The sequence below is a fragment of the Aotus nancymaae genome, unplaced genomic scaffold, assembly GCF_030222135.1.
Source record: "Aotus nancymaae isolate 86718 unplaced genomic scaffold, 86718_ANA_hifiasm-v0.15.2.pri h1tg000020l, whole genome shotgun sequence".
Taxonomy (NCBI): Eukaryota; Metazoa; Chordata; class Mammalia; order Primates; family Aotidae; genus Aotus; species Aotus nancymaae.
This window is the reverse complement of record NW_026988432.1, coordinates 43,192,958-43,207,500: the sequence shown is the minus strand read 5'-3', so window position 1 is coordinate 43,207,500 and position 14,543 is coordinate 43,192,958. Positions and strand designations below refer to the sequence as shown.

Sequence of the window (14,543 nt, the reverse complement as noted above, 5' to 3'; positions counted from 1 at the left end):
GTCATTTGTGTTGAGAAGATTCTTCATTCAATTATTCTTTGATTATAAGTGTTCACTTTTATAGTTCTTACCTGACATTAAGCATTTACAGTAATTATTACATTTGCCATGAGCAAATTTAAATCCTTGAATAAAATAGTACTAAGCACATAACTCAACACGTGCTCCAAAACTGTAGTGATTCTATAACTTGAAAATGTTTTAACAGAATTTTCCTAAACGTGTAAATTTTCAGATTATGGTATTTATTTTGTGAACTAAAACAAGAGATGTTATTTTATCCTTTTGGTTCTCCTTGAAGCATGATGGAGATAGGTCAAGGCCCAACCCCTTCCACCCTCTACCTCCACAAAGGGGACAGATGTCCCATGAGAGGGAAATAGCTTCACTTGGAATTTAATTAGAACAGAGACAAGACTAGCACACAAGAACTCTGATATCTGAGAGAAAATTATTCCCACTTCTGTAGTGGTCTTTCAAAGCTTTGATTTTTCTAGCAGGACTTAGCTTCCATTTGTTCTGCTACTTACAAAGTCATGAGACTGACATGACAAGTTGAAAGAGAGATGTGCAATGTCACACTTGCAAACAGAAGTTACGGAACCTGTGTTCAAGCAAATCATTAACATCATTGAGTTTATTGGAAAGTTCTGAGTGGATTAAAAAGGCATTATAACAGGGGTACGTACTGGTCTTGAGATGAACCCACTTGAAGTTTTCTCTTTTTCTTTTTTGAGACAGGGTTTCACTCTGTTGCCCAGATTGGAATGCAGTGGCTTGATCTTGGCTCACTACAACCTCCACCTCCTGGGTTCAAGTAATTCTCCTGTCTCAGCCTCCCAAGTAACTGATATTACAGGCACTTGCTACCACGCCCTGCTAATTTTTGTATAGTTTAGTACGGATGGGGTTTCATCGTGTTGGGCAGGCTGGTCTTGTTCTTCTGACCTTATGATCTGCCGCATTGGCCTCCCAAACTGCTAGGATTACAGGTGTGAACCACCACACCTGGCCTGTTTTTCTTCATATTTAAGAAGCCCAGTACCAGGACAGATCTTTATAACAGATATTGAAAGAGTTTTCCTCTCAGCTATGTAGTTACCTAGTATCTGGTTGGCTGACTATCATTATTTCATTATAAGGTGTAACATTTTGATGGTTTTTGCTGTCAAGCCAAGTTGATTGGCTTCCTTAACTAGAATTGAGACATGTTTGAGGCTAGGGCTCCAGTTCTTTTTGAAGTGAGAGAGATTAATTTTATTCTAATATGCAGTTTGTGAATTACACCCTATATCTGGCCCAATGGTCTAAACTTCCAGACCAAGACCTAGCTTTTACATTCCTTCAGACTTTTGTTAGCACAGGCATACTCTAGAGAAAGCTCTGCCATTTAGAGGCTATTTACACCTCCAGGTTATTATAACTATTCTTTGTCTAGAAGAAAGTTGACATCATTATCCTGGCTTCTTTCAGATCTGCAGGATCAGGATAAAGTACATAAACCAAAAACTACCCAAGGAGTCCTTTAGCTGAGTGCTTGTTATTCATATCATCACTACTATGGAGTTGGGTGAGGAATCAAGCTAAAATAAAAATATTTGCATATAGACAAGTTATTTGACTTGTGACCGAATAGCCCTCACTGATTGTTGCTACCATTCATTTCTGCCTCAGTGAGTGAATGCCATACTTGACTGCTTTGGTTTAATTAACCCAAACAATATTATCTGATTAGAATGCATATCGATTACAAAGTAAAAATTCAGATTTTATAAAGATGCTAAATTTAATGAAGTCTAGGAAAGTATTCTTGGAGACCTGCCAAAATCTCACCCAAGGCCACTGAGAAGAATGGTTCCAGAAAAGCTGGACCAGTTAACAAGAAAATGACCAAGGATAATGGCACAAATATACGTCAAATGAAATAATTTTGATATCCAAGGTTAAAGGCAAACACCAAGGAAACCTGCTAGGACCACATTTCTTTAAGTGCCCACATTTTTACCAAAGTGATGCAAACCTGCTTTGTGTTCATTCTGAAAAGCTAAATAAGAGATAAAAGATATTTCATGCTAAAATACAATGCTGTTTGAAAAATTAAGCTTCACATACCAAAACCAATTATTCATTAATTTTTTGAGGTCTGAGGCATATTTAAGTTATAAATCAATGTTAGTTAAATTAAAATGTATATTTTTCATTTTATTTCTTCATTTTGTTTTTCTTCATTTTATTTTTCCAATTAAATTATCAGATGAACATTTCTTCCCTATTTATGGTACATTTTTGGTTGCTGTTTTAAACAGACTTATTTTTGTGGTCATATTTTAGTGTCATTTATCCTCAGGTAGTAGGGCTCCTTAGGACAAAGTTTTGTTTTGTTTTTAGCAGTATAAATTATCTTTGAAAGACTATGGCATACATTTTTATTTATCAAAAATTAGACTGAAGGTCAGAATGCAAGACCCATAAAGGCAGGCACCCTTTGTGTCTCATTTACCATATCATTCTATGGAGCTGTGTTGGTGCCTGGCACAAAGGAAATCTTGATAATAATCAGTGACTAATCGATGTTTGTATAATCAATAAATGAGAAGTGCTAGATTCTTTCTACAGCTAATACTTAAGAAATAGGAAATAAGTGATGCTACTAATAACATTAATTATGGTGAAAACAAAACTAGTTAGACATAAAACACAATAGTTTAATGTGACTTATTCAAGTAAAGTAACCTCTAATATATGGAAATATTATTGCCATAAAAATCATTTAAAATTGTAAAATGTAATTGCTTGATTACAGTGATTTTCACATGAATCACTGCTGATAGAGAAAACGTTATCGTCCATTTCTAAATAATCATGTTTGCTTTAACCACTAAATATTACCATGAGTCCTGAATTGAATATAAAATCGATCCTAGCTGCATACAACCTTCTTCTACATTCCTTTCTTCATCTAGGACCTCCACTCCCAAGTAATGGACTATGAAATGTCTAGATAACTGGCAGTTAATTTAACAATTTTAAATGAGTGAAGAACATTTTAAATTCATGCTTTATCACAGTAGTTGGTGAAATTTTTAAACAAAGAACATGGTAGTAAATATTTTAGTCATTTCAGGCCAAGAGGCAAAATTGCAGATATTAATAATATGTAGGAACTCATACTAAAAGAGAGAAAGCAAATTTTTACAAAATTCTCATGGACAAAATTCAAACTATAACAACAATTGAATCTTTTCTTAAAATAAAGGTCTACTAATGAGGAGACTAAAATTCTTTTTTTGGGGGAAGGGCTTTTTTCTTAATTGAGCTTTGCCTTTAATATTCCCTTTCATCAAAATCAATTGCAAATGTTCATCTATTAATGAAGACTTGTAGTGGTATTTTATGTATTTCATCTTTAAAAATATGCAGATAAGTATTTTCAAATATGTTTAGCAGGTCACAACCATATTATTTTAATTGAGCATATTCATCACAAGTCATTACAGAATTCTATTAGACACTTCTCCATAGTTGTCTTTTATTAGGTCAATACATTGCAGATTAATTACTTCCAATTGAAGCTTAAACTGGAAGCTCCTCAACTGAACAGTGAAAGGGAATTTGAAATATGAGAATTTACTTTGCATTTGTATCAATGTCCTAAAATATTGCTGAGTCTGTAGAACACACTCAGAAGATATATCCACGGCAAATCTGCATGGGAATGGAGATTCCACTTCTTGTTTTAACTTCTGATAGGACAAGAAGTTTATAAAGCAATTTGCTATTACTTGTGATTCAAACAGTAGTGGTCATCATCAAAATAACTTTATCACAACATAAGACTTTACGTAGAAATACTGTTTAATCTAATTTCAGATTGAATTCAACAAGAAACATTGCCAATTCTGCAGCAAAAGCTAATTTCCAAATTGAGTGTTTACTGATAGTGTTTGAGGGCAGTTCTTATTCAGAAAAAATTTAATCTTAGCACTTATCTGAAAAAAAGTTGTTATAAAACTTTACTAGGAAGTCATCAAACAGCTATGTGGTAAGACAACTCATTATATTCAGATTCTATTCTGACAAAATGTCACAGTAATGAACGTGGTTAATTGATGAGCACAAGTGAAGTTTAAAGATGATACTACTGTTTTAATTATGAATGAAATACTGAAGTGTTTTCCACAATGCAACTGCTAATGACTCTTTCAAAGAATAACCATATATTTTATGTTTGAACAAACTTTGTAAATATGTCCAAATAACCCCCATTGTGCTTCATACCTCTTAACAATTTCCACTTTGGATTTTATTGAATTATTTTCTTCACAACTTTGAAAACATTCTCACCTATAGGTGTTCTACCCTTAGTATTCATAAAGGCTAATTATTCATTATTTCAAACTTATCATTGACTCCTCTAATAAACAACAACAGGGTAGTATTAGTACCATCTCAACTCCTCAAGAGGCAAGGAAAAGTACTTCAAACTACAGTTGCTTTGTTTTTTAACTGACTTTTTATATTACTAATATTTTAATTTCCTCAACCTTTCAAGCACTGTTCTTGGCATAATGTTAATAGTCCTAAGAAGGTTTATTTTTCTGGACCCAATTCTTTAGCTAGGGCAGTAAAATGTGATTTAATAAGCTTGCTATCAGCAAATGAAGTGATTTTCCCTGGTTGGCTAACAAATTCGTCACTTGAAATCTTTGCTTATAGGCCGTTTCATTTCTTATTTTTGTGATAAGATGTTTCATCAAGGTATTCATAATGATATTATAGTACTTTTTTCCAAAGAGTAAATAAAAATCAGCTATAAAACCTCAGTGTCTTAGCTAAATTAGCTAATATATATAAAGTATCCATCCAGCACAATGCCTGGTTATACTAGATATTCTATAAGTGGTAATTTCCTTCTTCTGATGATTGAATATTTATCAATGAGCTAAAGATATCTAAAACATCACACTAAATATACATTGCTAGATTCAACATGCTAATGAGTTTCATTTATATTCACAAGTGTGATTACACTATAATTTGCCTTTCTAATACTCTTTTTGATGATAGAATTATAGTAGCATCATAAAATGAGCTGCAGTAGTTTCTCCTCTTTTTATCCCTTTTCCCTTCTTTTAGATTTGTTTGTTTAAAGTGAAGATTACTTAGCTTTTGAAGCCTTAGTACAAATTTGTAAATCATCAGGGTGTGATATTTTTTAATGAATAGATTTTTAAAATATTGATTCAATTTTTACAATGCCAACAGGTTCATTTGTAATATCCCTTTTTCAGTCAATATTGGCCAATTATACTTTTGTAAAACAGGTCTAATATATCTAAACTTTCAAGTATAATGGGGTAAAGATATACTATCTGTATGTCAATGATTCTTTGGGTTGTTTCCATTTGCTTAGGTAGTCAATATATGTGAAAGAATATGTATTGTTAGATATGGGTCAGGTTCTAGATATAGCTATTAGATTAAATTTTAATTATTTTTTTCAAATCCAAATGTTTTTCCTCTGTATCTTTTCTTGTTTGTTTTTTGTTTTTTGAGAGATGTGTTAAAACTCTATGGCTATCATTATGACTTTCAATTTCTCCTTGCTATTTAGTTACTTTTTCATTTACTAATTTTGAGGCTTTGTTATTAGGGTACATAGTTGTATTTGTCCATTCTCACACTGCTATAAATAAATATCCAAGGCCAGGTGCAGTGGCTCATGCCTGTAGTCCCAGAACTTTGGGAGGCCAAGGCGGGCAGATCACTTGAGGTCAGGAGTTCAAGACCAACCTGGTCAACATGGTGAAAACCCATCTCTACTAAAAATACAAAAATTAGTGGGGCATGGTGGCAGGCACCCGTAATCCCATCTACTCAGGAGGGTGAGGCAGGAGAATGGCTTGAACCTAGGAGGTAGGGGTTGCAGTGAGCTGAGATTGCACTACTACACTCCAGCCTGGGAGACAGAGTGAGACTCTATCTCAAACAAACAAAATCCCAAGACTGGGTAATTTAAAAGGAAAGAGGTTTAATTGACTCACAGTTCCACAAGCCTGGGGAGGCCTCAGGAAACTTATAATCATGGCAAAAGAAAAACAGGTATATCTTACAAGGTGGCAGGTGAGAGAGCCTGTGTAAAGGTGAAACTGTCAAACACTTAAAAAACCATCAGATCTTGTGAAAACTCACTTCATGAGAACAGCATGGGAGAAAGCACCCCCATGATCCAATCACCTCCCACCAAGTCTCTCCCACAACACATAGAGATAATGGGAACTACAATTTGGGAAGAGATTTGGATGGGGACACAGAGCCAAACCATATTCTGCCCCTGCCCCATCCCAAATCTCACATCCTTTTTACATTTCAAAACTAATCATGCCTCCCTGACCATCTCCCAAAATCTTAACTCATTCCAGGATTAGCCCAAAAGTTTAAGTCCTAAGTCTTATCTGAAACAAAGCAAGACCCTTCTGTCTAGGAGTCTGTGCAAGTTGCTGATTGTGATTTTTTCCATTAAAAATAATGGCTAAAATTGCAATTACTTTTGCACCAATATAATAGTTACTTCCAAGATACAGTGTGGATAATGTATCAGATAAATGCTTTCATTCCAAATGGGAGAAACTGGTCAAAATAAAGAGGCTATAAGCCCTATGCAAGTCTGAAACCCAGTGGGGCATTCATTACGTCGTAAAGCTCTGAAATGATCTCCATTGACTCATATCTCACATCTGGGGCATGCTGATGCAAGGGTGGTCTCTCATGGCCTTGGGCATCTCCCTCATGCACTAGCATTGAATGACTATGGCTTTTCCAGGCACGTGGTGCAAGTTGGTAGATCAGTGGATCTACCATTCTGGGGTCTGGAGGACAGTGGTTCTCTTCTAGGCGGTGACCCAGTGGGGACTCCGTGTGGGGACTCCAAGTCCACATTTATCTTCCACACAGCCCTAGATGAGGTTCTCCATGAGGGTTCCATCCCAGCAGCAGACTTCTGCTTGGACATCCAGGTATTTCTATACATCCTCCAAAATCTAGGCAGAGGTTCCCAAACCTCAATTCTTGACTTCTGTATTCCAGCAGGCCCAATGCCATGTGGAAGCCACTGAGGCTTTGGGATTGTATCCTATGTAGCAATGGCTAAAGCTTTACCTTGGCCCCTTTTAGCCACAGCTGGAGCTGAAGTTGCTGGGACACAGGACACCAAGTCTCGAGGCTGCACACAGCAGCAGGGTCCTGGGCCTGGCTCAGGAAACCATTTGTTCCTCCTGGACCTCCAAACCTATGATCGGAGAGACTGCTGCCAAGATCTCTGACCTGCCCTGGAGATACTTTCCCCATTTTCTTGTTATTAACACTCTGTTCCTCATTACATATGCAAATTTCTGTAGCTGGCTTGAATTTCTCCCCAGAAATGGATTTTTCTTTTTCATCTCATTGTGAGGCTGCAAAATTTTCAAACTTTTATGTTCTGTTTCCCTTTTAAACATAAGTTCTGATTTCAGATAATCTATCTCAAGTTCAAAGTTCCACAGATATAGGGCAGGGGCAAATTGCCACCAGCATAGCAAGAGTAACCTTTTCTCCAGTTCCCAAGAAGTTCCTCATTTCCATCTTAGATCACCTCAAGTTGGACTTCATTGTTCACATCATTATCAGCATTTTGGTCAAAACCATTCAACAAGTCTCTAGGAAGTTCCAAACTTTTCCACATCTTCCTATCTCCTGAGATCTCCAAAGTTGCTTCCACATTTTCAGGTTATCTTTATAGCAGTGTACCACTATTGGTAGTACCAATTTCCTGTATTAGTCTATTCTCAAACTGCTATAAAGAAATATCTGAGACTGGGGAATTTATTAAGGAAAGAGGTTCAACTGATACAATTTTCCATGCCTGGGGAGGCCTCAGGAAACTTACAATCATGGCAGAAGGGGAAGTTGGCACATCTTATATAGTGGCCAATGAGAAAGAGTGCATGACGGAGGAGCTGTCAAACACTAATAAAACCATCAGATGTCATGAGAACTCACTAACCTTCATGAGAATAGCGTGAGGGAAACCACCCCCATGATATAACCACCTTCCATCTTGTCCCTCCCTTGACATGTAGTGATTATGGGGATTAAAATTCGGGATGAGATTTGGGTGGGGACACAGAGCCAAACCATATCAATAGGACCTTAGACAATTGTTACCTTCTGATGAACAGTTCCTCTCATTGTTAGGTAATAAATATTTAATTCCCCCAAACTTTTGTCTTAAAGCCAATTACAGTGGTTCTTCAGTATGCCTGGGGACTTGATTGCAGGATACCAAAATCCAGGATACTCAAGTCCTTTATATTAAATGACACAGTATTTGCGTATAATCCATGTACATATTCTGGTATGCTTAATATCATCACTAGATTACTTATAATTCTTAATATAATGTAATAACTAGGTAAATAGTTGTTATACTGTATGTTTTCATCCATATTATTTTTATTGCTGTATTGTTACTTTCGATTTTTTTCCCAATATTTTTGATCTTGGGTTCAATCTATTGGTTCAATCTGGAGATATGGAGCCCACTGACACAGAGGGACAGCTGTAATGTCATACACACACTCACATAAAAATTCTTTCAATACTTCTGCAAGATTGTATTTTATCTTTGTCTCTTCCATCAAAAAAGAAGTTCTTTTTATTTATGCATCCACCTGAGAATTTGTCCTTTAACAAATAGTGGATTACAACAGAACAAAATATGGGATGAGTATAAGGTCTGAGAACTATCCATTTTCAGAGAACTTGCCCTTTGATTAGGGAACAGATTGATAGTACAGTTTAGTGGTAAATATTTGTCTCTTCTGTAGTGTATGTCAAACTGAATTCATTTTTGAACTATTTAGGTCTAACCGTAACCCTAATATGATTGTGCTTTCAAATACTTAACTCCTCTTGATGTCATTAAGTTTATACTTCTTTATTTAGTAAACACCAATTAATCAACATTAGGTTACCAATAAATAGTATACTTTTCTACAAAGTAACAAGTTGCTAAGACACATATTGTACCTATACTTAAGAAAATACAAAAAGCAAGATATGTATCACCGTCTAGGCCAAGTAACTATTTAAGGCATTATGGAAGGGAGAAAGGAGAACCTTATAGATTGTACTCCCCCTAACAAAACTGTAAGTCCTCTTTCTAGCAAAGCTAAGGATCAAACATTGACAACATTTGTGGGTTAAATTAGATCTACTTCATAATATAGTCCTGAACTGATTTGAGGGCAATTTTGATTGTTTACTTCAAAGATTAATTTTAGTTGAAGACTGTAAATATCAATCTCTCATACATTTAAAATATTAAGTACTTCAAAACTCAAATCTCCTGAACCTGTATTCTTAAATTCTAAATTTTTATACCAATTTAAACATTTTAAAATCTTCTTTTCCCATTGTTTTGGTCCATTTGTGTTTTATTTTGTTTGTTTTTTTTGATCTAAATTCACTTTGTTTTAAAAAAAAAAAAGAGAGAGAAAAATTGCTGTTGAACATCTCAGCACTTTTGCTTTCTATTTAAGGTGTTTTTTCTACACAGTCAATTTAAAGAGAAGCATTTATTTGCCACATTGGCCTTTCTAATCTTTCCTCTACTTGTATTTGCTAATTCCCAGTACTCAGCTATGTAAACCGCCTGAGTTTATTCAGTAAATGACCTTTCTACCCAAGCTTCAAATTCAGTATTTTGTGGAGACCTGACTAATTCTTTGATAAATCACAGGATAACCTAAAGTGAGAATCACTGTCCCAGTAGTTTTAGAAATCTGTAAAGGAAAGACTCCTAGCATGCTTCTGTTTCCAGGCAATTTTTGGCTTCTGGGAAAAGATGCAAATACTACAGCAGAGAGAAGAGTTACTTTTTAACTTAGGCTGAACAAACATACTACATAAGGAAATAATGATTTATTGTATTATTTGTTTATGTATATATTTACATAGATGTATACATTTTCAAATAACAGGAAGCAATCCCTAAAACCAGATAGAACAAAGCATTGATTTATTATTCTTCAGAGAGCCCAGGAGGTCAAAAATATCACAGTTGCTTAGACCATTGGGTTCTCTGGCCACTGTTACAGAAAAGAAAATCTTATGGATTGTACTCTGCCAACATTCTTAATTTAACGTCACTTCTCCTGTTTCAATGAGCTGAAAAATAGACAAGGAACTTGTAAATACCATAGAGGATTAATGGTTTGTCTAAATTCACATAGATTGGAAGTTTCTACATTAAGATTTGAACCCAGGTTTTCCACTTGCTGATCTTAGTATCATATAGCTGTGTGCTGCATAATTTTTATCTGTATATTAAATGAGATTTCATCATTTGGAGATGAAACCTGTGTTCAAGTTCAAATTTGTTAGTAAATTTTTACTATTTTCTTGAGTTATCAGTGCTCTAACAAAGCTAGAACATTTAATGTACATCTTTAAAGAGTCTTCCCATATTTCTGGAAATAGATTAAATAAACACAAATGTACAGATAAATTTTACAACTGACATAAAAAAATTACAGCCTATTGATTTTCTGTTCCCTTAAAAGTGAAATAAAATAAATATGTAAAAGAATAAAACAAATATCTAGTGTTCCTGCAGGACATTTTGGAGGAAATCTTATGGCCATTGCTTATCACAATTCATACTAATCCTTAGAAATCCCTGGAAAGTTAACACTCTAACATACAATTCCATATATATGCAGAATACAATTCCATATGTATGTGGAATAGGTGCATTCAATTATGTAGATTGAAAAGTCTTAAGATCTGTAGTCAGCAAGCTAGAGATACAGGAGTGCCAGTTGTGTAGTTCCATTTTGAGTGTGAAGACCTCAGATCCAAGAGAGCTGACTCCTAGTCCAAGAGCCAGCAGGCTCAAGGACCAAGAAGAGCTAATATGTCAGTTTGACTCCAAAAGTTAAAAAAGACCAATGTCTTAGCTCAAGCAGTCAGGCAGGAGAATTCCCTCTTACTCAATATTTTTTGCCCTACTCAAGTCTGCAATTGATGGAATGATATCTTCCTATTACTAGGAAGAGCAATGTGCTTTACTCAGTCTATTGATTTTTTTTTTTTTTAATTTTTAGGGAGAGAGTCTTGCTCTGTTGCCTAGGTTGGTGTGGAGTGGCATGATCATGATTCACTGCAACCTTGTCCTCCAGGGCTCAAGCAATCCTCCCACCTCAGCCTCCCAAGTATCTGGGACTACAGACCATGCCACTACACCTGGCTAACTTTTTTGTTTTGTTTTGCAGAAATGGGGATTTGCTATGTTGCTCAGGCTGGTCTTGAACATCTGGGCTCAAGCAAACTACCCACCTCAGTCTCCCAAAGTGCTAGGATTATAGGTGTGAGTCACTGAGCCCAGCCTGATTCAAATGTTAGTCTCATACAGAAACAATCTCACAGACATATCCAGAAAAATGGTTGGCCAAATGTTGGGCAGCTTATAGCCCAGTCAAGCTGACACATTAAATTAACCATCACATTTATATACCTTATTCAAGAGAATTCCCTTACAATATCCCAAAGGGAAGGTATTCTATATCACTTTCAATGTTTTGAGATAATTACTAAGACATGTTCACTGTAACATAGATGCCTGTTACCACAATACAAGATTTAATAGGAGTTGCTTTTTACTCAATATGTTTAATGATGATATAAAATATTTTAAATCCCTGTATACACACACACACACACACACACACACACACACACACACACACATTTATCCCAGAGTGATAAAATTTGGTAGTTTATTCTACTCTTTTAAAAACTTAGAACAACAAAAAACTATAACAGACACACTTATGGTTCATAAGGTAAGACACATGAATTAGTGAAGCATTAGCTCTTCTTGAATTGAGATTATTAGTAATTAACAATGAAATTGATAGATGATAAGTATATTATAATACATTAAAATAATATTGTAAAAGTCCAATACAAACCTCAGTTTAGTCATTATTATACTGGAAAACATTTTTTTAGTAAAACTTTCTGAAGGTGTTGTGAAATAATTTGTCTCACTGTTTTAAAGTACAGCATTAAAAACTTGTCTGCTTTTGCTGCTTCCTATCACCATCAATAACCTAACAAATATGTAGGTACCTATGATATATCATCTGCATTCACATATTTTAAATCCTTCAAATTTTACTGTAAGTAGATAGTAATTATAAAAATAATCTTATGGCATATACAATATTTACATAGATACTACAAAAGTTCATATTTATAAGTTATATATTTATAGGACAAAGTACACATGAGATGGTTTAAGTTTGATTTATTTGTTTTCAAACTTCTTGGAGATTGCTCGGTTTTACTTTATGTCAAAGGAGACTCAGCAAATTTTAATCAATTTACATAATAAGAAGATGTTTAAGTGGTTTATAGACAAGGTAATTTTAATATTTGTTGCTTTGGGAATAGGGATGAAATTCGGGTAGGTAGATCCTGCTACCTCTAAAGCATCTTTTTTGCTCTTAGAGTCTAATAATCTAAGGTGAAGAAGAGAAAAACTAGCACTAACTTTGTAAAAGAATAAATGATAGAAGTCTGGCAAATAGTAGACTATAATTAAGCTGAATCATTACCAAAGGTCAGCAAATAGTAGCCTATAATTATTTTTTTAAATATGCATGGCTATTCTGCGTATTTTAAAAAATCCACATTTAATCTACAATCATCCAAAACTATAAAGGAAACTGTGACTCATATAAAATATAGAGTATTTACACTGAAATAGCTGCTTCTTTTATCCTATTAGTCAATAAGCCATGAAAGTAAAATTACAATTTTGAGGAATAGAAAATTTTAAGGATCTGTACTTGGATGTAGAACATGTGGGTCTGCCTTTACTTAGTGATTTCTTATCAAATATTTACATTGCTTCATCAAACATCCAGATGTTTAAAAATTAAGCACACTCATTTTCGTGAGCCTAGACAGCTTATTTTCTTGTATGTGAGGGATAGCAGGGTTGATGGATATCCATTAATGTTAATGCCTGTCTCCTCATTTCTCACCTTTGTCATTAAGTTGCTTAGAAAGTGAATTAGTATTTTTTTTCAAATTTATTTCTTAAATTGGCATAAAATTGTATGTATTTATCATGAACAATATGAGGTTTTGAAGTATATATACATTGTGTAACGGTTAAATCTAGCTAATTAACAAAAGCATTACCTCACCTTGTTATCATTTTGTAGTGAGAATATTTTATATCTACTCACTTAGTAGTTTTCAAGAAGGACATTATATTAACTGAAGTAAACCAGGCACAGAAAGACAGATGCTTATGATCTCACTCATATGTGGAATCTAAATTTTGATTTGATCTCATAGTAGAGAGAGTGGAATGGTGGTTGCCAGAGGCTGGGGTGAAAAGTGGGTAGGGAGGGAATATTGGGGAGATGTTGGCAAAAGAATGCCATTTACAGTTATTAGAGGAGTAAGTTCAAGAAATCTACTGTATAGCATAGTTACTGCTGATATATTATATTCCTGAAGAAAACAAATTTTTAATATTTTACAAGAAACAGAAGAAATCATGGGAGCAGACCATAGGTGGACAGAGGAGTGCATGAAGAATGGCTTTCAAAGGATGTGAATACAGAACACTTAGTATATTATAAATGCACAAAACATATGCCTGATTTGAAAAAACACAATGAAAATAAACATAGTATGACCTTCTTAACAATTATGGATAAACTGTGCTCATAAATATGTTTTCGGAAACAAAATATAAAAAAAATTCTTGTAATATTGTCCCAAAGAACACAAAAGACATAGTAACCTATATCACCAGAAATAGACACCAAAAAAAAAATCCTAAATTCAGAATACTGTACACAAGAGGATTATATTTCCTAATGGATTTAAATTCTAAGAAATAATTTATTTCTCTCTGTGGTCATTTAGATATTGGCCAGAATGTTCATCATCACAGATTTAATTCTGTAATCAGTTTTAATTCTGAATTTTAGTGAATGGACCAAATAGCAACTCAGGAGGCAAAACTTGCACTGTGTGGACTCACATTCAAATGTATCTACTTCCACTAGTTATAGCAATTGTTCATGGATGAAAAGAGGGTTTTCAGAAAAAAGCATTTTTAAGTGAGCTAAGAGCCAAATGACAATTAAAAATTAACTTGTGCCTTGAAATCACAAAAGAAGATGTTAGCATTATAGTTGTAATCATGCTCAAAGGTTGAAAATTTAATGAAGAGGGGAAAACTAAGGCACATTTATCATGACTACACTGTTGGAATGATTCAAGCAGACATTATTACACTATTGGAATGATTCAAGTAGACAGACTAAAGATCTTTAGTGGAGGTAGGCAAACAGGCTTGGTTCCTTTTCTGGACGGTCCATTAGTACCTGAGCCCAGGAAAGGGGCACGTGGACAATGGCTAGCTCGATTTTCATATAAAGAGTGAGATTTCTGACTTCCTGAAAAAGCAGAACATT

At 34.6% G+C, this 14,543-nt stretch overlaps 1 protein-coding gene across 9 annotated transcripts in view; it reads right to left on the bottom strand.

The window, feature by feature from the left end:
* The window catches only part of NOL4 (nucleolar protein 4), a 371,463-nt gene that overhangs the window by 2,815 nt on the left and 354,105 nt on the right, over positions 1 to 14,543 (bottom strand). The gene's annotated exons all lie outside the window — the stretch shown is intronic.